We start from the raw sequence: 22,605 nt of genomic DNA, 5'->3' as shown, positions 1-22,605 counted from the left end.
TACTTAGAACTCTGGCTGCTTTCTGTGTTGTACTTCTCCACTGGTTTCAATGGAGGAGGAAAAGGTGGGGGTGTTATTTAGTAGCTCCCCCCAAACCTCAGCATCCTAATACTTGTCCTTCCTGAAGTTCATCCTATTTTGCCAGGATCATTTCTCTGATTCATTGATTTGTATTTATTTTTATTTTTTAAAATAGAAGAACCCTTTCCTCCAGTGAAGTCTTGCCAGGAAGTATAAACAAGTAAACGAGATAAAAGCACATCAACTGTCCCTGAAGGAGATGTAGGAGTGGTGCTCAAGCCCTTTCTGAAAACCCCTGCTCTGTCTCTAAAGGTCACTTGTATTCCTTTTCCAAAATATAAATGACCTTGTTAGACATAGTATAATGTGCAAATTTAATGAGCATGCTATTAATTTCCCCACCCAAAGTAAATGAAAAACATATTTATGGCAGCTGCATCCAACTTTCCACAAGAGAAGTACCCCTTGAAAACCGTGTACATTGAATTTTTGTAAATCACAAAATAATTGAAAAATTCCAATTCTCTGGGGTGGTAGCTACTGAAAGGGAATGGCACTGAACCTTTTCAAAAAACAAAAATAATCCTTCTATATTATAGATTGTCACAAGCCAGGAGCACTTACAAAGCACTGGAGAATCTCTTGCTGGAAAGGCACCATTTGCTGCTGAGCCAACGCACTGCACTGACCCATTTTGGGCACACACACCCGAGACGTGATTACACTTCCCTGATAAATAGTTCAGTCCGGTCCAAGTCTTCCTAGCTTGTTAGCAAGCCCTTCACAATAAATAAAAAGGCTCCCTGGAACTGGGAGAGACAATACATGTTGCTTCCCTCCCCTTGACAAAGACTTTTTATCTTGAAGGAAATGAAATCAGCCTGGTAATATTTGCCCTTCCTAATCCCATGTAGAAGGGTATCCTGACCTTGGGCTCTTCTTCTAGATGGTTACAACCTAAATGATTATGGATTTGAGTATTTCCCCAGATGTTGCAAGTTAAAGCCAGTCTAAATTTAGCAGGACCATCATTTCTCTTGTTAAAAGAAAGTATTTTCCTTTTTCCATCTGCTCTCCTCAAGTCTAGGGAAAACTTGCTCTGCAACAGTCCAGACAATTTGAATAAATCAACTTCAACAGCATTTTTCAACCAACGTACTTTCTTCTCCACGTTAATGTTCTGCCATCTTTGTCATCACAAACTGACCAGTGAGGCGAATGACATGAAAAATAAGAAGCCTTGCTTTTCCAATCAGGTCTGCCTCTCAAGGAGACAAATGGCTTTTTCCTTGGTCTTTGCCCTTAGCCTTCTTTATCCAGCATATTTGTGCAAGTAAAAACTTTTCAACTTCAAGAATTTTCTTCTCACAATGAAAATGGACTCCAGTTTTGATAGATACAAGACAAGGTTTGCTTGCCCTCTTAGGTAAATAGAACCCTATGATAGCTGAATAACCTTAAAATGTTCAAATGTCTTTTAAAATTGTGTTTACAGCTGGCACACCTATGAAGGAGATCGCTATAGTTGTGAAGTACACATTACAAAGATGCTGTGTCATTAAAAGAATGGAATTTTCTTGCTTCTTGTATCTCCTTTTAAACTCTCTTCTTGCATTATATTTCTCTGAAACTTTTTTCCCTTAATACTCTAGCAATTCGGTTTGATTTCACTTTTTTTTGGTTTTCTCACTTGACTCAAGGTACTGATACACTTTCAGGTTCTAAGAAGGCATTCTATTTTTCTGTGCTTTATGTATTCTAACATAGCTTTTTTAAAAAATATTTTTTAAAATTAAGGTATCATTGATATACACTCTTATGAAGGTTTCACAAGAAAAACACTGTGGTTATTACATTCACCCTTATTATCGAGTCACCCCCATGCCCCATTGCAGTCACTGTCCATCGGTGTAGTAAGATGCCACAGAGTCCCTATTTGTCTTCTCTGAGCTATACTGTCTTTCCCGTGATCCCACGCACACCAATAACATAGCTTTTTTTGTTTTATAAAATTACTTGTTTTAAAAATATCCAGTTCAGTTGGATTCCTTTTTGTCAAAGCTACTTCCCCTCTCAGGGGCCCTTAGTGCCCTGAACTCGCTAAAATGTCAAAGTCCATTTAATTTGATTATATCACTTCTTTCCTTGAGAACTCTAAATGCTATCATTTTATGGTTCCATCCACCAATTTTTATCCACATGCTTCAGGAAATGCTACCAGTGAAGACCACATAAAAGAATTCTAGATTACTTGACTCTTCTACTTTTTAAAAAAAGTTCTTAGGAAACTGACCCCCTAATATATTGCAGAACATATTTGACAGTCTGTGACCTACTGAATTGTTCTTTCAGCTGATAGTTCAAGACTATCATGACCACATATTTTAAAGTAAACTGGGTAAAGAAATAATTCTACTGATACTGAGTTTGATTCTACAGTTTGATTCTACTGACACAGAGTTCACCATTTTGCATTCTGGTCTCTTTAAAATGCCTAGTGTGCATTTTTTATAGTGTATAAACAATCATAAGGATTAAATATATGCAAGATGCATTTATGAGTTTCAGTTTTTATGCCAGGGAATAAGGATGATATTACAAAGCAGCACACCTCCTGAGTTCACTCGAAATCATGGTAAGATCAAAAGATATCTTATGTTCACCAGAGGATGCTACCACATAGAAATCGAATTATAGAAACTTTTCTTCTTTATCCAAGAGTCAACCACACTGTTACTGGACAAGTACTTTAAAGTTGCAAAGAGGTTGCCAAACTCAGATATAAAAAGTCTCCTCTCTCAGACCATTTCCACCATACGTATTGACCAATACCTATTATCAGGGAGGGAAAAAAAGCTATTGTACAGTTCACATGTTTCATTGTTTAGATTTTGACTTCTGAAAGGAAACATTTTTATGAACATACGCACAAAATAAAAATTAACAAAGATGGCCTTGGAAAAATGCACAAGGACAGGAGTGAGACTAAGCCACCCAAATGGAGCAGAAAGGAGGAGATGGCAGAATGGCCATGCATTACTTTCTAAAGATTATATAGCATCTCTTTCCTCCAGACGAAGTTTTAGAAATAATTTTCTCAAACAAATTTATAAGCTGTTTTTACATTATGGAAGTAACACACATTCATTGTTAAAATCACAACAGAAATACAAGGTTAGTCAATCTCTTCAGAGGTAACCATTGCTAGGAATCTGTCTTGAACATGAAACTGTTCACAGCAAACAGAAATGACACCAATACAGTGGAGAAACATTTACCAATTTAACCAATAAGAAATAGCATATTAAGCACATACAGGAAGTGTTTCCTAAAATTTAAAGCCATTTTGAGATCACCCTGAATTCCATGCCTCAACAACTCCACTTCCTAATTTTCAGTTATACAGTTCTCCCCTATATTTTTTTGGAAGAAACAGTGGAGATAATCTAGTCTAATCCCCTCATTTCACAGATAAGAAAACTGACACCATAAAAGGTTAAGTGACTTGCCCGGGGTCATGAATCTACTCTAATCAGTAGCAGGCTGGGGCTAAGAAACTTGTCTCCTCCCTTCCAGTCCTGTAGGAAGCCGCTAAAGCCACACAACTTGCCAGATTGGAATGACTGTGATAGTGTGATCTACAAGACAGGCTGTGTTATCACCACTTTTTAACATTTGATTTATATAAAAGTACCTAGATGTAAATAGACTTCTAACACACTGTTCAAAACATCCTTATGACTTGGAGTGTACAATGTCTATACATCTATGTAAGGTTTTAAGAAAAACACAGACCTTCGCCCCACATATCTTTAGCATTCTTCTACAGGAAATAAAACAGGAGGGACCCACCCCCCTCAACTTCTCAATTCCATGGTTGTAGTAGAGCCTAGCTATTCTCCCTAAAATCCTATTGCTTACTGTCTGGTTCTGTGGGCGCCCTTCTGCAGAGACAAATGCAAAGGGAGACTGGGATAACAGCAGTGACTCCATGCAACTTCAGGCCAATTTAAATAACAACATCTTGGTCTCATTCAGACTAATCAACCACTAAAGGGTATCCTCAAGCTTCCTCCCCCTTCCTTCTGCAACTTCTCATTATAATAGTGCTTTAAAGCACCTTCTGACATTATTAATTCTTCCTATCCATGAGCATGGGATAGATTTCCATTTATTTGTGTCTTCTTCAATTTCTTTCATCAGTGACTCACAGTTTTCAATTTCCATTTATTTGTGTCTTCTTCAATTTCTTTCATCAGTGACTCACAGTTTTCAGAGTACAGGTCTTTCACCTCCTTGGTTAGGTTTATTCCTATGAAATTGTTTTCCTGACTTCTCTTTCTGCTAGTTCATTGTTAGTATATAAGAATGCAACAGATTTCTGTGTATTAATTTTGTATCCTGCAACTTTTCTGAATCCAGTTATTAGTTCTAATATTTTTTTGGTGGATACTTTAGAGTTTTCTATTTATTGTATCATGCCATCTGCAAATAGTGACCAATTTGGATGTCTTTTATCTTATCAGTTTGGATGTCTTTTATCTCTTTTTCTTGTCTGACTGACATGGATAGGACCTCCAATACTATGTTGAATAATAGCGGTGAGAGTGGGCATCCTTTTCTCATTCTTGATCTTAGAGGAAAAGCTTTCAGCTTTTTGCCATTGAGAATGTTGTTAGATGCAGGTTTATCATATTATGGCCTTTCTTATGTTGAGGTACATCTGCTCTATACCCATTCTGTTGAGAGTTTTTATCCTGAATAGATATTGAATTTTTCCACATGCTTTTTCAGCATCTATTGAGATGATCATATGATTTTTATCCTTCCTTTTGGTAATCTAGTGTCTCACATTGATTGATTTACAAATATCATAATGGCTTTGCATCCTGGAATAAATCTCACTTGGTCATGATGGATGATCCTTTTGAAGTATTTTTGAAATTGGTTTGCTAATATTTGTGGAGGATTTTTGCATCTACATCCATCAGAGATACTGGCCTATAATGTTTTTTTTGTAGTGTCTTTGTCTGGTTTTGGTATTAGAGTAATGCTGGTTGGCCTCATAGAATGAGTTTGGAAGTATGGCCATCCTGCCCAGAATAATTTATGGATTCAATGCAATCCCTATCAAAACACTGCTGGCATTTTTCAATGAACTAGAACAAACAATCCTAAAATTTATATGAACCACAAAAGACCCTGAATAGCCAAAGCAATATTGAGAAAGAAGAACAAAGCTGGGGGTATTACGTTCTTTGACTTCAAGTTATACCACAAAGTTACAGTAATCAAAACAGTATGGTTCTGGCACAAGAACAGATCCATATATCAATGGAACAGAACAGAGAGTCCAGAAATAAACCCATGCATATATATGGTCAATTAATATATGATAAAAGAGCCATCAATATATGATGGGGAAAAGACAGTCTCTTCAATAACTAATGTTGGGAAAACTGAACAGTTCCATGCAAGAGAATGAAACTGGATTACTGTCTAACTCCATACACAAAAGTAAACTCAAAATGTAATAAAGACCTAAATTTAACACAAGAAACCATAAAACTCTTAGAAGAAAACACAGGTAGGAGATTGGATTAAAGATGGTGGGTGAGAGGTGAGACAGATGCTTCCTCCTAAGACCCCTTATAATACAAAAATATAATTAATACAACTAATCCTGAAAAAGCAATAGGAAAGAGGGCTACATGAGACAGCATAAACCTGGAGAAAAGAATAAACCTCACAGAACAGGGTAACGTATGAGAGCCATGGCCCAGCAGGACCCAAGCCCTTCTCCCACCCCACCTCACCAGCAGGAAGAAGAGAAATGGAGCAGGGAGGGAGTGGAGGGGGACTGCAGAACACCTAGCTCTGGAGATCTGCTCTGGGAGCACAAACCTACATTTCATGGTGCTCTCATGACTAGAGGGGTTGGAAGATTAAGAAAGGCAGAATACCTGGAGAGACTGAGATTCCTGCCACTTGTGGAAAACAGGGATCCATATCTGGCTGCTCTGGGACAAAAGAAAGGTGGGCAACCTGAGAGACTGCCTAACAGCAAGAGGGCTGCTAAAGGGGCAAGGATTGCACAGAGCTTACTGCTCAGGAGAAAGGACAGGTAGACAAGATTGTCCAGGTGCACTCTGCCCGGCAGCTTGGGAACTTTCATGATCTTCAGGCGCTCCAGCCCCCTGGCTGGCTACGCAGCTCCAAGGCCTCCCTCCATGATACGCAGTCTGCTGCATCTTCCTCCCGGCCAGGCCCACCTGGCACACAAACCAGCAAACCACACCCTGGCATTAGGCCAGCCAGAGGGAAGCCCCGCCTACAGCAGCTACAAACGAAAAGCATAGAGGCTTATACCTGTGTGCTTGGCCCACTGGTTCTGGCAGTGGAGACAGGCATAGGAGCCAGGAAGGAGGAAACAGCTTTTTCCTCCCCCCTGGCACCAATACCGCTCTCCTGTGACCCCCGACATTGCTCCTGGGGCTGAGCAGCTCCAGACAATAGAGCTTCTGGGCACAAGAGGGCGCCACATACAAATATGAAACGTCAAAAGAACCTGATTCAAAGCAAAATTATGAATACACAGAGAAAGATTCAAATTGAAATCGACCTCATGCATCTTCCTGAAAGGTATTTCAAAATGAAAATCATTAACATGCTCATGGAGGTACAGAAAAATATTCAAGAACTAAGGAATGAATTCCAGTCAGAGATCCAATCATTATGGAACACAGTATCAGAATGAAACATACAATGGAAGGTTTCAAAAGGAGATTAGATATGGTGGAGGAGACAATAAATGAAACAGAAATTAGAGAAGAGGAATACAAAGAAGCTGAGGCACAGAAAGAAAAAAGGATCTCTAAGAATGAAAGAATACTGAGAGAACTGTGTGACAATCCAAATGGAACATATTTGCATTATAGGGGTACCAGAAGAAGAAGAGAGAAAAAGGGATAGAAAGTGCCTTTGAGGAGGTAATTGCTGAATGCTTCCCCAATCTGGGGAAGGAGATAGTCTCTCAGGCCATGGAGGTGCACAGATCTCCCAACACAAGGGACCCAAGGAAGACAACACCAAGACATATAGTAATTGAAATGGCAAAGATCAAGGATAAGGACAGACTATTAAAAGCAGCCAGAGAGAGAAATAAGATCACATACAAAGGAAAGCCCATCAGGCTATGATCAGACTTCTTAGCAGAAACCTTACAGGCCAGAAGGGAGTGGCATGATATACTTAATACGTAATGAAGATCAGAGTAGAAATAAATAAAATTGACAATAATAAAACAGTAGAAAGAATCAATGAAACCAGGAGCTTGTACTTCAAAAAAATAAACAAAACAGATAAACCCCTAGCCAGCCTTATCAAGAAAAAAAGAGAGTTTGCATGCATAAACAGAATCAGAAATGAGAAAGAAAAACTCACCACAGACACCACAGAAATACAAAGAATTATGAGAGAATACAATGAAAAATTATATGTTAACTAATTGGATAACCTAGAAGAAATGGACAACTTTCTAGAAAAATACAACCTTCCAAGGCTGACCCAGGAAGAAACAGAAAATCTGAATAGACCAATTAACAGCAATGAAATTGAACTGGTAATCAAAAAACTACCTAAGAACAAAACCCCTGGACCAGATGGTTTCATGGTTTCACTGCTGAATTTTATCAAATATTTAGTGAAGTCCTAATACCCATTCTCCTTAAAGTTTTCCAAAAAGTAGAAGAGGAGGGAATACTCCCAAACTCATTCTATGAGGCTAGCATCACTGGAATACCAAAACCAGGCAAAGACACCACAAAAGAAGAAAATTACAGACCAATATCCCTGTTGAACATAGTTGCAAAAATACTCTACAAAATATTTGCAAATGGAATTCAAAAATACATCAAAAAGATTATCCATCATGATCAAGTAGGTTTTATTCCAGGGATGCAAGGATGGTACGACATTTGAAAATCCATCAATATCATCCACCACATCAACAAAAAGAAGGACAAAAACCACATGATCATCTCCATAGATGCTGAAAAAGCACTCGACAAAATTCAACATCCATTCATGATAAAAACTTTCAACAAAATGGGTATAGAGGGCAAGTACCTTAACATAATAAAGACCATATATGACAAACCCACAGCCAACATCATACTTAACAGCGAGATGCTGAAAGCTTTTCCTTTAAGATTGGGAACAAGAAAAGGATGCCCACTCTCCCAACTTTTATTCAACATAGTTCTGGAGGTCCTAGCCATGGCAATCAGACAACACAAAGAAATAAAAAGTATCCAGATTGGCAAGGAAGAAATTAAACTGTCACTGTTCGCAGATGACATGATATTGTACATAAAAAACCGTAAAGAATCCACTCCAAAACTAACAGAACTAGTATCTGAATTCAGCAAAGTTGCAGGATTACAAAACTAATACACAGAAATCTGTTGCATTCCTATACACTAATGATGAACTAGCAGAAGAGAAATCAGGAAAACAATTCCATTCACAATTGCATCAAAAAGAATAAAATAACTAGGAATAAACCTAACAAAGGAAGTGAAAGACCTGTACTCTGAAAATTACAAGATACTCATGAGAGAAATTAAAGAAGATACCAATAAATGGAAACACATCCCATCCTCATGGATAGGAACAATTAATATTGTCAAAATGGCCATCCTGCCTAAAGCAATCTACAGATTCAATGCAATTCCTATCAAAATACCAACAGCATTCTTCAATGAACTAGACCAAATTGTTCTAAAATTCATATGGAACCACAAAAGACCCCAAATAGCCAAAGCAATCCTGAGAAGGAAGAATAAAGTGGGGGGAATTATGCTCCCTGACTTAAAGCTCTACTACAAAGTCATGGTAATCAAGATAATTTGGTACTGGCACAAGAACCGACCCATAGACCAATGGAACAGACTAGAAAGCCCAGATGTAAACACAAGCATATATATATGGTCAATTAATATATGATAAAGGAACCCTGGACATACAATGGGGAAATGACAGCCTCTTCAACATCTGCTGTTGGCAAAACTGACAGCTACATGCAATAGAATGAAACTGGATTATTGTTACACCCCATACACAAAAGTATACTCGAAATGGATCGAAAGACCTGAATGTAAGTCATGAAACCATAAAACTCTTAGAAAAAAACACAGGCAAAAATCTCCTGAATATAAACACGAGCAACTTCTTCCTGAATACATCTCCTCAAACAAGGGAAACAAAAGCAAAAATGAACACACTGGACTACATCAAACTAAAAAGTTTCTGTACGGCAAAGGACACCATCAACAGAATGAAAAGGCATCCTACAGTATGGGAGAATTTATTTGTAAACGACATATCTAACAAGGGGTTAACATCCAAAATACATAAAGAACTCACATGCCTCAACACCCAAAATGCAAATAACCTGATTAACAAATGGGCAGAGGATATGAAGAGACAATTCTCCAAAAAAGAAATTCAGATGGCCAACAGGCACATGAAAAGATGCTCCACATCACTAATCATCAGGGAAATGCAAATTAAAACCACAATGAAATATCACCTCACACCAGTAAGGATGACCAGCATTGAAAAGACTAAGAACAACAAATGCTGGTGAGGATGCGGAGAAAGGGGAACCCTCCTACACTGCTGGTGGGAATGCATGCTAGTTCAACCATTGTGGAAAGCAATATGGAGGTTCCTCAAAAAACTAAAAGTTGAAATACCATTTGACCAGGGAATCCCACTCCTTGGAATTTATCCAAAGAATACAAGTTTTCAGATTCAAAGAGACATATGCACCCCTATGTTTATCGCAGCACTATTTACCATAGCCAAGATCTGAAAGCAACCTAAGTGTCCATCAGCAGATGAATGGATAAAGAAGAGGTGGTACATACACACAATGGAATACTATTCAATCATAAGAAAGAAAGAAATCCTACCATTTGCAAGAATTTGGATGGAGCTGGAGGATATTATGCTCAGTGAAAAAGCCAGGCGGAGAAAGACAAGTGCCAAATGATTTCCCTCATTTGTGGAGTGTAACAACGAAGCAGAACTAAAGGAACAAAACAGCAGCAGACACACAGACACCAAAAAGGGACTAATGGTTACCAAAGGGGAGGGGTGTGGGAGGGTGGTTTGGGAGGGAGGGAGATGGGAATTGAGGGGTATTATGTTTAGTACACGTGGTGTGAGGGGTCGCGGGGAAAACAGCGTAGCACAGAGAAGGCAATTGGTGAATCTGTGGCATCTTACTTCACTGATGGACAGTGACTGCATTGGGTATGGGTGGGGACTTGATAATATGGGTAAATGTAGTAACCACATTGTTTTTTCATGTGAAACCCTCATAAGAGTGTATATCAATAATACCTTAATGAAAAGAAAGACAAAAAAGAAAACATAGGCAAAAACCTCTTGAACATAAGTATGAGCACTTTTTTTCTGGACACATCTCCCTGGGCAAGGAAAGCAAAAGCAAAAATAAACAAGTGATGCTACATAAAACTAAAATGCTTCTGTACAGCAAAGGACACCATCAACAAAACAAAAAGGCAACCTACAGTATGGGAGAATATATTCATACATGATTTATCTGATAAGGGGTTAACATCCAAAATATATAAAGAACTCATATGATGCAATTCCCTAAAAAACAAATAACCCAATTGAAAAATGGGCAGAGGACCTAAAAAACATTTTTCCAAAGAAGAAATACAGATGGCCAACAGGTGCATGAAAAGATGTTCCACATTGCTAATCATCAGGGAAATGCAAATCAATGAGATATCACCTCACACCAGTTAGGATCGCCACTATCCAAAAGACAAGTAACAAGTGTTGGCAAGGATATGGAGAAAAGGGGACCCTCCTACACTGTTAGTGGGAATGTAAACTGGTGCAGCCACTTGCAGAAAGCAGTATGGAGGTTGCTCAGAAACTGAAAATGGAAATATCATACAACCCAGTAATTCCACTTCTAGGAATTTACCCAAAGAAAACAAAATCTCTAATTTGAAAAGATATAGGCACCATATGTTTACTGCCACATTATTTCCAATAGCCAAGGTATGGAAGCAACCAAAGTGTCCATCAATAGGTGAATGGATAGAGAAGAAGTGGTACATATACACAATGGAATATTATTCAGCCATAAAAAAGAAAGAAATCCTGCCATTTGCACCAACATGGATGGACCTAGAGGGTATTATGGTAAGCGAAGTAAGCCAGACTGTGAAAGACACGTACCATATGATTTCACTTATATGTGGAATCTAAAAAACAAAATAAAACAAAATGAACAAAATAGCAGTAGACTCACAGACACTCAGACATGACTGGTAGTTATCATAGGAGAGATTGGGGTAGGTGGGTGAAATAGGTAAATGGGATAAAGAGGCACAAAATCTCAATCATAATATAAATTAGTCACAGGGATGAAAGTACAGCATAGAGTCAATAGTTCTGTAACATCTTGCTATGTTGACAGGAAGTAACTATACTAGTTGAGGAGAGGATTTAATAATGTACATATAACTGTTGAATGAGTATGTTATATACTTCAAACCAATATAATATTGCTTATCAACTATACTTCAATAAAAATTTTAAAAAATAAAGCAGCTTCTATCACATCCTCCCCGTGCTCATACCCTTAATGCTTTCAGTGGACTTTCTCTCCTCCCCCAGGCCTGTAGCTCTCCCTGGCTCTGTATCTCCTCTTCCTCCGGTTAACGATGTTCTAAGGGCTGGCTGCAGGAATGGGGAGACCAATTCAGGGGGTGGAAGAGGCAGGTCTGGCTGAAGCTCAGTACTCTTGAGGGGAAATAATGGGAAATAAGTTTACACAGACACCTGGAACAGATCCCAGAGAGCTCAAGAGTGGCATCCATAGGCTTGGGGAGTCTGAAGGCTTGGGAGTAGGGAGGTATAAGCTTTTTTTGGAAAGTTAGCAGTTGATGGGGGTAGGGAGTAGGGATTTTTGGGGCACTTGGGAAGTCCCATAGAAGGCTGTTATTGTGGTCTAAGCATAAAAGGTCAGGAATTTGGACTCAAATGATGGCAGCAGAAACTGAGTTGAAGAAACATTGTAAGAGACTTTTCAAAGTGATGATGCACCTTAGAAAACGGAAGGACAGGAGCAAAGCTGATTCATGCCTAGCTTTCGATCCTGGGTGACTAAAAGATGGGGAATGTGGAAGAAGGGATAGGATTTACAGTCACAGGAAGTCTTTTTGACATAATAACTATGAGCTGCTGTCAGGAGAGACATGCACATAGAGAGGTCCTATAGTGAGCTAGAGATGCCTGGGTGAAAAGCTAAAGATGGAGAGGCATCAGCGTAGAAGGAATATTTGAAACCATGAATGACGTAGGATGCAATCACGACGGGAAAGAATTTGGAAGATCAGGAAAGAATTATAGAGAGAGATGGAGAAACAGAATAGAGGAGGTGATAAGTTTCTGGAAGGAAGGTGTATCAACAGTTTCAAATGTAGTCAAGAACAAAGAGAATAAACATTGGTAAGTTGGCCCACATAGCTATATAGTAAATCCTAAGACCTCGAGAAATCATATTTACTTTTCTCACTAGTACTATTCCACACTTGCACAAACATAAATGTTTTGAGTCTTTTGTTCAATAGCATTTAAGTCCAGAGTTTGGCGCTTGGTACTAAGTTTGCTGAACTATTAGACCTACAGGGCAGGATATAAATAATGAAAGAGTAACTGCCATTAATGAATACTATAGTCAGGTGGATACGATTTAAGAACAGAACTCTACTTTTTCTACAAACATCTACACATCAGCACAACAGTCTTCATCTGATTCTTCTCTGGTGAAGACCCCAGGGGCTGAGTTGACAGCATCTCCATTCCTTCTCTGAAATTCACCCCTTGCCCAACTAAGCAGGAAAGAAAAAAATGCAACCTGGCAGAGGGGGTAGCTGGAAGCAAATGGGGAATCTGGATGAAATGAATGAAGACTGCACCCTTCAGTGAGGCACAAGCTGAGACATTAAACTCTGCGTAGGTGGTATGGCACATTCAGGCCTTTTACAAAACCGTCTCTGCCTCCCTCACAGGCTATAGAGTAGAAGAAACTAAATGATTACTGTGGAGTACACAGAATGCCTTTCTTTTCCCTACAAGAAAAATATTTATCAGAAGACCTGATAAAGTGAAGATGGCAAATCAGTTTCTGGAGGCCACTAGATATCCCAAGACCACCCTGCTGCTTTTGAGAGCCTATGGCTCTTCCTGTAGGGTTTACTCAGTTTAGGCCACCAGTCCTCGAACTCCACCCCCAACACATACATACCATCCCAAGCTCCAGCAACTTAGCTGCAACCAACAGCTCCACACACAAATGCACCCTGATATTCACCAAGAAACAGTCAGAGAAATAATAAAAAATGGCAACACTGGCAGTAATAATTTGCATTCACTCAGTGCTTGCTCTAATACCAAGCACTGTTATATCAAAAGCAACTATAAATAAGAACATGATAATTCTGTCTAAAAAACATAGCTCTAGGACATATATCATAATGAGAAAATATCAGAGAGAGTTATTAGAAGAAATGTTCTACCATGATAGATAGGAAAAGGGAAGTGGCTCATTACTGAAGAGTCTGCAATAGAGATAGACCTGGGTTGCCATTCTGCTGTGGTTACTTAAACTCTCTGGGCTCCTGTTTCCTGATCTGTTAAATGGGGATAATAATAGTACCTATGACTTAAGCTGGTTGGGAAGATAAATAAAATAAATACTTTATATTCCTTGGCACATTGCCAGGTACATAAGCATTACTCAATAAATGTCGGCTGCTATATTTAGAAAGTTATTTATAGTTCATTATTAGAAGGAAGTAGATATAAGTCAAATCACATCCGTAAAAGCCAGATAACACCTTTGACTGTAAGACGGGATTTAGGTAGTTCTAAAAAAACTAGGGCTATAATACAGTTCTACCTCATATACTCGCCATTTATCAGCATGTCTATACTTTCACTCAGCCTCAGAATTAAACATTGGTATTTATTCCTTAAATGGGAGCCAATACAGTAACAAAAAATATCATGGTCACTTCTGTAATCCCCATTAGAAGGACTGAGTTTAGAGAAGGTAGTAATCATGGGAGCCCTCCTGTCGCGTGGACCTGGACCTCCCCCTGCCTTTTAATGCTACTGATGATTTCCCATGATATAAGACAAGGGCTTTGCTAGGGAACATCAAGAAAGCCTTCAGTAAGAGCAGTGATACAAACCCCTCTTTGTTTCTTAGGTTTTACACTATGCCAAGCAAGAGAATTTATCCTTTAACATGACTTTCTTGATAAGTACTGTTCTGGGAATTCTGGGGCCAAGTAGCTATGTAAATCTACTAAGGAATATGTTACATATTTCTAATAACACTAAAAGCATGGAACATTTAGTGCCACTGGCGAGGACATATTACAAACAGAATTCTGGATAATTGTAATTACATTAGTAGTTCACATATACGTTCTATTGTACCTAACCCAAGAAAAAACTTCTAACCCAACCAGTTGGATCACTAGTTGCATCCAAAAGTCTGAGCAACCAAACTGGCTTTCAATACGAACAAGAATGGGATGCTTTCATATTTCGCCCCAGGGCCAAGGGTTATCAACCCATCAATTCCGAACTGTATGATAACCTTTCATGCACAAATGAGTCCATTATGGTGGTGTCCATTTTAAACACAACTTCAAGAGAAAGGATCCTCCTTCAGAAACAAGTTCTAGGACATAAACATCGTAACTGTCTTAAGAAAGAATATAGACTGACACTGTTGTCTAATAGAAATATAGTGCAAGCCACATATATAATTTTATATTTTTTAGTGGCCACATGATATATTTAGATGTATGTATATTTAAAATATATTATATATATATTTTTAAAAATAGAAACAGGTGAAATTATATTTTATTTAACTCAATATATAAAAAGCATTATTGCTTAAACTTTGAATCAATATAAAAATTGTTGAGATATTTTATAGATATAGCGAGTGTTTAATTTACACTTACAGCACATCTTGATTCAGACTAGCTGCATTTTAAGTCTCCATAACCACACATGGCTAGTGGATGCTGTACAGAATAATGTAAACACAGCCAAGCTAAAATACTTATGACCAGTATATTTGAGGCACCATGCCTACGCCCACTGCCACCTCAATCCTTCACTCTCTTTGCTTTTTGCTGGAGCCCTTCCAGTGTCCCCACCCCTCATTGGGACCACCAGTCCACCTGAGGTGTGAGTAAGAAGTGGGGGAGGGGTGTGTTTTTCACAAATCACCTTGGAAACCCAAATCCATTTCCCAGTAGGAACAGTCATGAACACAAACACAACAGTTCTCTGGTTAAGTGACATTAAGGGTTAAAAAGACTTTCCTGGGGAGGAAGGTCTGGGAACCTAATCACCATTCCGAACACTGTATCCAGGAGATAGTGTGCTCCAAGCTTCCCATAGTACACAAAGGGATTGCCTGGATCTCTCATTTACACTCTTGGGAAAAGGGAACTGGAGGCCATGTTTACAAAGAGTTTTTCATTTAAGGACTTAAATCAGGGAGTTTCCTTTCTTCAACATTGTTACCCCTGCCCTCATACAGAGGGTCCTTCAATCCTGCCCTTCTCTGGAAAGCACATTTCTCCCTGAGATAAGGAACAGCTGCCCTATTTGGCCACTCTGTGAACCTAAGAACCCTGTCCCCTGAGCAGTTCTAATTATCTTCCTGAAGCAAAGGCAACTGAAAGGGACAAAATTTGCCCTATCCTTACATGGGCCCTGTCCTCTTGCCAGCCCTCCCACCCCAGTCCCAACCTCAAGGCCAAAAGCTTTCAAGGGGCCAGCACTAATGCAAAACCCAGGGTTTCAACTGCTTTTGGGTCTCCCCCACCTTTCATTTTCCCTCCAGCCCATCTCAACGTCTGCTTCTTTGTAATAATAACCCAGCAAGCATGGGGACAACAAACCTTGCCCTAAACCAAATCCACATCAAGGCTCTTCATCCAGGGAGAAATGAATAAACTCTATCTTGTAGCTTTCAAAGCCCTTTTGCTGTTCAGTCTTAACTAGTTACCATCTTGACCAGATAAGCTGAATTGTCACTGTGTCCACCCGTCCTCCCTCTCTCATTCCCAGTCGGTTGGTTAGGAGTTCACTGTTCTTGAACCCTCTCCCCCATACTTTAATCCACATTCCCCTGTCATCTTTTCCCAATGGCTAAACTCAGGACCCTTGATGACTAGGACCCTGTCTTTTACTATTCTGATCTCCCATCGGGCCATGAGTTTCTTGGTGTTACCGCTGGGCCCTATAACAAAGCATGGTCCATAGAGGGTGCTCAATGAACATATAGTAAATGAATGCCTACATTGCTGTAGTAGCAATCCACTGTCAGACTTATTTTCCAGAAACACCATTTTGATCATATCTCCATAATGGTGATAAAAGTCACACCAACGGTTATCTGCGGGAGAGGAAGGGATTGCAGGAAGTAGCCAGAGGCATTTTCTGGGTTGATGGGGCTGGTCTGTATCTTGGCCTGTGGTATTGGTTACATGAATGTATAAAGACATAAAAATGCATCAAGTTGTTAAGACTGATGTATTTTACCGTATGTAAGTTACACTTCAATAAACAAAAGAAAGGGGACACATATCCATTGGTCTTGTAAAAAATCCCATTCTACTATATTATAAAGCTGAACTTAAGTGAAAATGCTAGCTGTATTAAACATTAAACATATCAAATTGTTAATGGTGATCACCCTCTAGGGAAGAACAGCGGAAGTGAGAGGGAGGGGTAGCTATCACACTTACATATTGCTTGAAATCTTTTTTCCATTTATTGAACATCTATTAAAATCTAGGCATTCGCTTAGGTACCTGGTGTACAAATAAAGGTAAGCTCAAATATGAGCCCTTAAAGAGCTGTCATGAAGGAGGCCAGCATGAGCACTGATGGTCATCATGTAACATGCTCATTGCTATAGCTAAGCTCTGGACAAAGTGTTAGGGGATCCCAGTGGGAGTTGTTACACCGTTTGGAGTAGGGGGTTGGGCACAGGGACAGGATGACTTCGGAGAATGTAGAATGAAGAGCTGAGGCATGTCACGGTTGAGGCCAAGCAGTGAGTTCCAGGCGGAGGAAACAATGCAATTGCACAGAAGCAAGAGGCACAGTGAGTCTGCAGAAGGCGGCCTCATTGCTCATGGGGGTTGCAGCCTGACGTTCAGGAGAAGAGAAGAGTGGTGAGACACTGTTGGAAAGGAAAGACAGAAGATCAGGGGGCCTGGAGACCAGGCTAAGGAGTTTGGATTTTAAATCCAAAATGTAATGGGGAGCCACTGAAGGATTTTTAGTAGAGGAATGACTTTGTATTTTAAGAATGATCAATCTAGTGGCAATGAGAAGGAAGAATCAGTGGAGAGCAAGACCAGATGTAGGGAGATCAACTGAGTGGCTGCTACCACTGCGATCCAGGTGAGGAATGGTGAAGGTTGAAACAAGGGAAGAGCAATGAACAATGGATGGATACACAAAGGCTGAGGATACAGAACAGATGGGACTCCATAATTGTGTCAGCGCTCCCCAGTCAGCTTCCAGCTGGTGCCTGGTCTGAAGATAAGGACTTCCTCCCTTGCCCAGAGATCTAGTCTTCTAGCAGTAACTCTGCCCTTTTCTTTCTTTCTTTTTTTAAAACAAAGAATACTTTATTCACTGCAAAATAAAACAATAAATAAAACTACAGATAGAGTGGCATATACCTGAGTAATGAAGGGTTATCTGTATATGCTGCTTTCACTGAAGTTCTAATTCCTCCATCTTCTTCTCTTACATAAAGAAAAGTGCTTCCAGTCAAAGTACCTCACTCCTAAAATTCTTTTCAGTAAACTATATTTAATTCATAGGTTGGAAAAAAGTCTGTATTTACTATTTATTTATTTAGCTTTAATTGACATATAACATATTAGTTTCAGGTATATGCCATATTGATTTGATATTTGTATATATTGCAAAATGATCAACACAAGTAAGTCCAGCTAACATTCATCACCATACACAATTACAGTTTTCTTTCTTTTTTCTTAGGATGAAAACTTCTAAGATCTACTCTCACAACAACTTTTCAAATATGCAATACAGTATATTATTAACTATGGTCACCATGCTGTATATTACATCCCCAGGACTTACTTTACAACTCGAAGCTTGTTGATCCCCTTCATACATTTCGGCCCACCCCAAACCCTGCCTCTGGCAACCAAGTCTTTTCTATTTATTTATGAACTTGGTTTGTTTGTTTGAGATTTCACATGTAAGTTAAATCATATTTGTCTTTCTCTGACTTATTTCACTTAACGTAATGCCATCAAGGTCTACCCATGTTGTTACAAATGGCAAGATTTCCTTTTTTTAATTGCTTAGTAGTATTCCCTTGTGTGTGTGTGTATGTATATATATATATACTACAATCTCTTTAAGCATTCATCCACCAATGGACACTTAGGTTGTTTCCATATCTTGGCTATTGTAAATAATGCTGCAATGAACATCTTTTCAGGTTAGTGCTTTCATTTTCTTCAGATAAATACCCAGGAGTGGATCCTATGGTAGTTCTATTTTTAATTTTTTGAGGAACCCCTATATATACTGTCTTCCACAGTGGCTACACCAATTTACATTCCCACCAACAGTGCACAAGATTTCCTTTTCTCCACATCCTCACCAACAATTGTTACCTCTTGTCTTTTTGATGATGGCCATTCTAACAGGTGTGAGGTGATAGCCCACTGTGGTTTTGATTTGCATTTCCCTGGTGGTTAGTGATGTTGAGCACCTTTTCATGTCTCTGTTGGCCATCTGTATGTCTTTTACGGAAAAAATATCTCTGCCCATTTTTTAATCAGACTGTTTGGTTTTTTTGTTAAGTTGTTTGAGTTCTTTACATATTTTGGATATTAATTTGCAAATATTTCCCCATTCAATAGTTTGCCTTTTCATTTGTTGATGGCTTCTCTCCCCTTTTATTTCAAAGTAACTATCATCACATGCTTCAAATGGCCAATGAGGAAGGAGAAAAGCAAGCAAGCTCAGGAGAGAAGTAACTCATCATAATAGTCAATGCACTGCCTATGTTGCATTTTGAGTTTTAAATGCACTTTCCATTGTCCCAGGCTATGTGGTAACTGCTTCACTGAAAAGCACTTTCTTAGCTTCTAACCACAGTGAAAGGCTCCCCTGAAAGTTGCTCCTTTTCCAAATAAGGTCCATAAGATATACTCATGGGCATATGAATAAGTTACATCTTAGCTAAAATACCACTAAATATTTGGAACAGAGATCATTTAAAAAGCATATGTTCACTTCCTAAATCTGTAAGCCAAAATGCTGCCTTGTGCTGATATACATTGACAAAGGCATGCAGATACCAGTAAGCAAAGCTAGCTATAGGATATGAAAAAGCAACACTCAAGGGAAATTTTCACTTTTCCAAATGCTCTGTTTTAAAATTACAGACTTGGGATATTTCTTTGAAACATCTCTTCCTATTTATATATTAAAAAATCCATCCACTCTACATGTTTCAGCTATTTCCAGAAGAGCCACTCTGTTTTTTGTTTAAAAAGCATTTCCTTCAATGGAAAAGCAATCATTTCAAGAAAGTTGCTTCAAACACCCAACTATTTGAGTAGTCATATTATTATAAACTCTCATCTCATGGCTCACTTTCTTCCTGGTGCCTTCAGTTTGCTCAGAGTTAGTAGCAGGGACAAGCTTACCTCTGCTATTCACTGAATAAAAGGAAATTATGATTCATAGCAATACAAAACATGCAAGACAGCAGAACCTCAGCCAAAACTATTAAGAACTATTACACAAAAACCCCCACTTTTTAAAAACCAAGTATTAGTCTTATCAGGATGTACTGGAAATGTTAAGATATTAAACAGTTTCTTCCTGGCTGTGTACACTAAAGATACCATTGTATAAATGTAGTGTTAACACTTGTGACACGATGCAGAAAACTTGTCTACCAAAGTAACGCTTGAAACAGCTGTAGCACAAAATACTTGCACTTCCTATGCTTCTTATATGGTCTCCAAATCAAATCTAATTCCATCCATGCAAAGCTGGCTGCTAGTAGTAACAGGGATGACTAATTTTAAAAGAGCATACAGCCACGTCCTAAGGGGTATGCAGTAAGAAGTTACTAAGTCCAAGGTGAAACACTATATTCACATACTAGACAGTACACATTAGTAAAAATACCAGTCACTGTAACTTTTCACAAGATTTATTGTCAGAGCTTGTAAGTGGATATACTGGGAACAGTTCCACGCCTGTTAGGGGAAGAAACCTCCCAACCAAATGCACAACTCATGCCTGGTGGACCACCAATAGAATTGAATCCTCTGGTAGAAAAAAAATTCCCTCTGCAGTGTTTAGACTTGGCTACAACCAAGACCTGAGAAATCAGAAGTTATTTTGAGAAGAGAGAAACAGTGGGCCTCCAACTGTAGAGAAACTGAAAAGTATACTTCATGTTATTCTGCTGAAAAAAATAAGCTACAGATACACTCATGTTATTCTGTAGAAAACTAAGTCACAAATAAAACCCTACTTACTATCACTTTGCGGAAAAGGCCGGAGGCACCAATGAAGAGTGAAGTTTTAAGAAGGAACTAAGATGCCTGCTGACAATCAAAGAAAGATCTCTGAAAATCAGTGTTATAAACTGACTTTCCTGGCTCCCAGCTGTTAACAAGTGAAAGGCTAAATTTCAAGAAAAATTCAGCAGATGTTTTAAAAGTTCAGCCCTTCCAAAATGGCTAGATCCTAAAATCAAAAGAACAAATAATTACCACATGTTCAGGGGCAAGGTGAGGGTGGGCAGGACGGAGTGGCTGAAAGAGACTCAGAAAAAGAAAATGCTACCCAAGTATGGCATAGCAGCAATAATTTAGGTACAGACAACAAAACGATAAGAACACCATTAAGATCATTAACCATTTTCCGGCAAATACAGTTATGCAAGATGAAAATTAAATCTCTGAATAACCTTGGAAAAGTAAAAAGAGTGAAGAAGTTAGTACATTAATTAAAAGTATTACACAAAGTATCTTCCCATATCTGACCTACATAAGAAGAAAAGACCAAACTCAACTTGGAAGAATGTTTTTTACTGTAGGGAAAAAAAAGTAGTATATAAGACGGAAGGATTAAAAGAGCTAAGGAATGAAATGTCCACTAAAAACAAAACCTAACTTTCCCCCGCTGCTCACAGAACTATTTGGAACCTCTAATATACTGTGGACAGGTTACACAGCCACTAAAAATGTTAAGTACGAAGACTATGCGGCAACCTGGAATAATTCATAGGACAAAATAGGTGGACAAAGCAGAACACAAAATAATATCTCCAGTGTGGTTGCAATGCTAGGTTAAAAGATGTGATGATGGTTAAGTATGGTAGAAGTTTGTTCCCTTTACAAAGATTCTGTAAATATTGCCATGAAGGTTTTATAGATCAAAAACCATTTTAAACCTACTAGCCTGGCATTCAGAAAAATGTGTAAAAAGTTATTCCTTTAAAGAAAAAAAAAGACACACTGCTTTGTAGCTTATTCATTATTTCATATTAAGGACCTCAAATGGCCACAGTACAAACGGGGGGTTCTTATCTGTATTAGTACTCAAAGGGTGTAGACTTTCAGACTTACTCTGTACAAACATCTGCTTTTCTATGTGGAAAAAATGGTCACGCCCTTTTGGGAAACTGACATTTTTTAAAAAGCTGATGGCGTTTTGAAAGATGTCTACTTGTTCCATTTTTCGAAATAGATAAATCAAAAATGAAAACAAAGCTTCGAAACCAGAACAGTTTTAAGGGGAACCTGCTAATGAAACTGTTAACCGAGGCTACTTGAGTTACAAAATTAAAGCCTCCCTTTGGTTTTATTTCTGAAGGAGCACTCTTTGGCCAGCTGTTCAGCTTGGTTAGGTTCCACTATTTTAAACACTCGGCTGAAACGGATTACAACACATCCAGATTGCACCTCTCCAGCATTATTAACATAATTCTGTGAAAAAGAGGGCGTCTAGCAAAAGACGTCAAGGATTATGATAATACAGTTTTTAAATTTCAATATGCAAGCAGGACTCTCATGCAGGTTGATTTAAGAGCCTGAGTTCCATTTTATCGGGCCACTGCAGGCAAGGCAGTTCTTTATCTCCTCACCATTAGGAACATAAATTAACTACCCCGCCACCGAGGTTAAGTCCTCCCTACTTTTTTCCTGGAGGTCAGAATCCTGTGGATCAAATCATGGAATCTGACGATGGCAACTGCGCGCAGTGGAGTCCTCCCCTGCCTGCCTTTCTTCTCCCCGAACAAATCCCTACGTGGCTAACACAAACCTAATTTGCGGTGTAAATAGGTAGGCCAGGTCCCTGAAAAGCTCTGCCCCTTGTGGGTTCTGACGCGGCATCTCCCCGCCCCAC

The 22,605-nt window shown here is 38.9% G+C and overlaps 1 protein-coding gene across 10 annotated transcripts in view; it reads right to left on the bottom strand.

The window, feature by feature from the left end:
- LOC108401314 (integrator complex subunit 6-like) overlaps window positions 1–22,605 on the bottom strand; it is a 57,637-nt gene that overhangs the window by 32,909 nt on the left and 2,123 nt on the right. Inside the window, exon 1 of one of the 10 annotated variants that reach the window (XM_037016910.2) lies at window positions 22,394–22,530. The exons of the other annotated variants lie outside the window; for them this stretch is intronic. The gene's annotated coding sequence lies outside the window, so the exon portion shown is untranslated. Of the gene's footprint in view, window positions 1–22,393; window positions 22,531–22,605 lie in introns of those variants that run through there. 10 annotated transcript variants of the gene reach the window in all.

The sequence above is a fragment of the Manis javanica genome, chromosome X (genome assembly GCF_040802235.1).
Source record: "Manis javanica isolate MJ-LG chromosome X, MJ_LKY, whole genome shotgun sequence".
Taxonomy (NCBI): Eukaryota; Metazoa; Chordata; class Mammalia; order Pholidota; family Manidae; genus Manis; species Manis javanica.
This window is presented reverse-complemented; position numbering and strand designations above follow the sequence as displayed.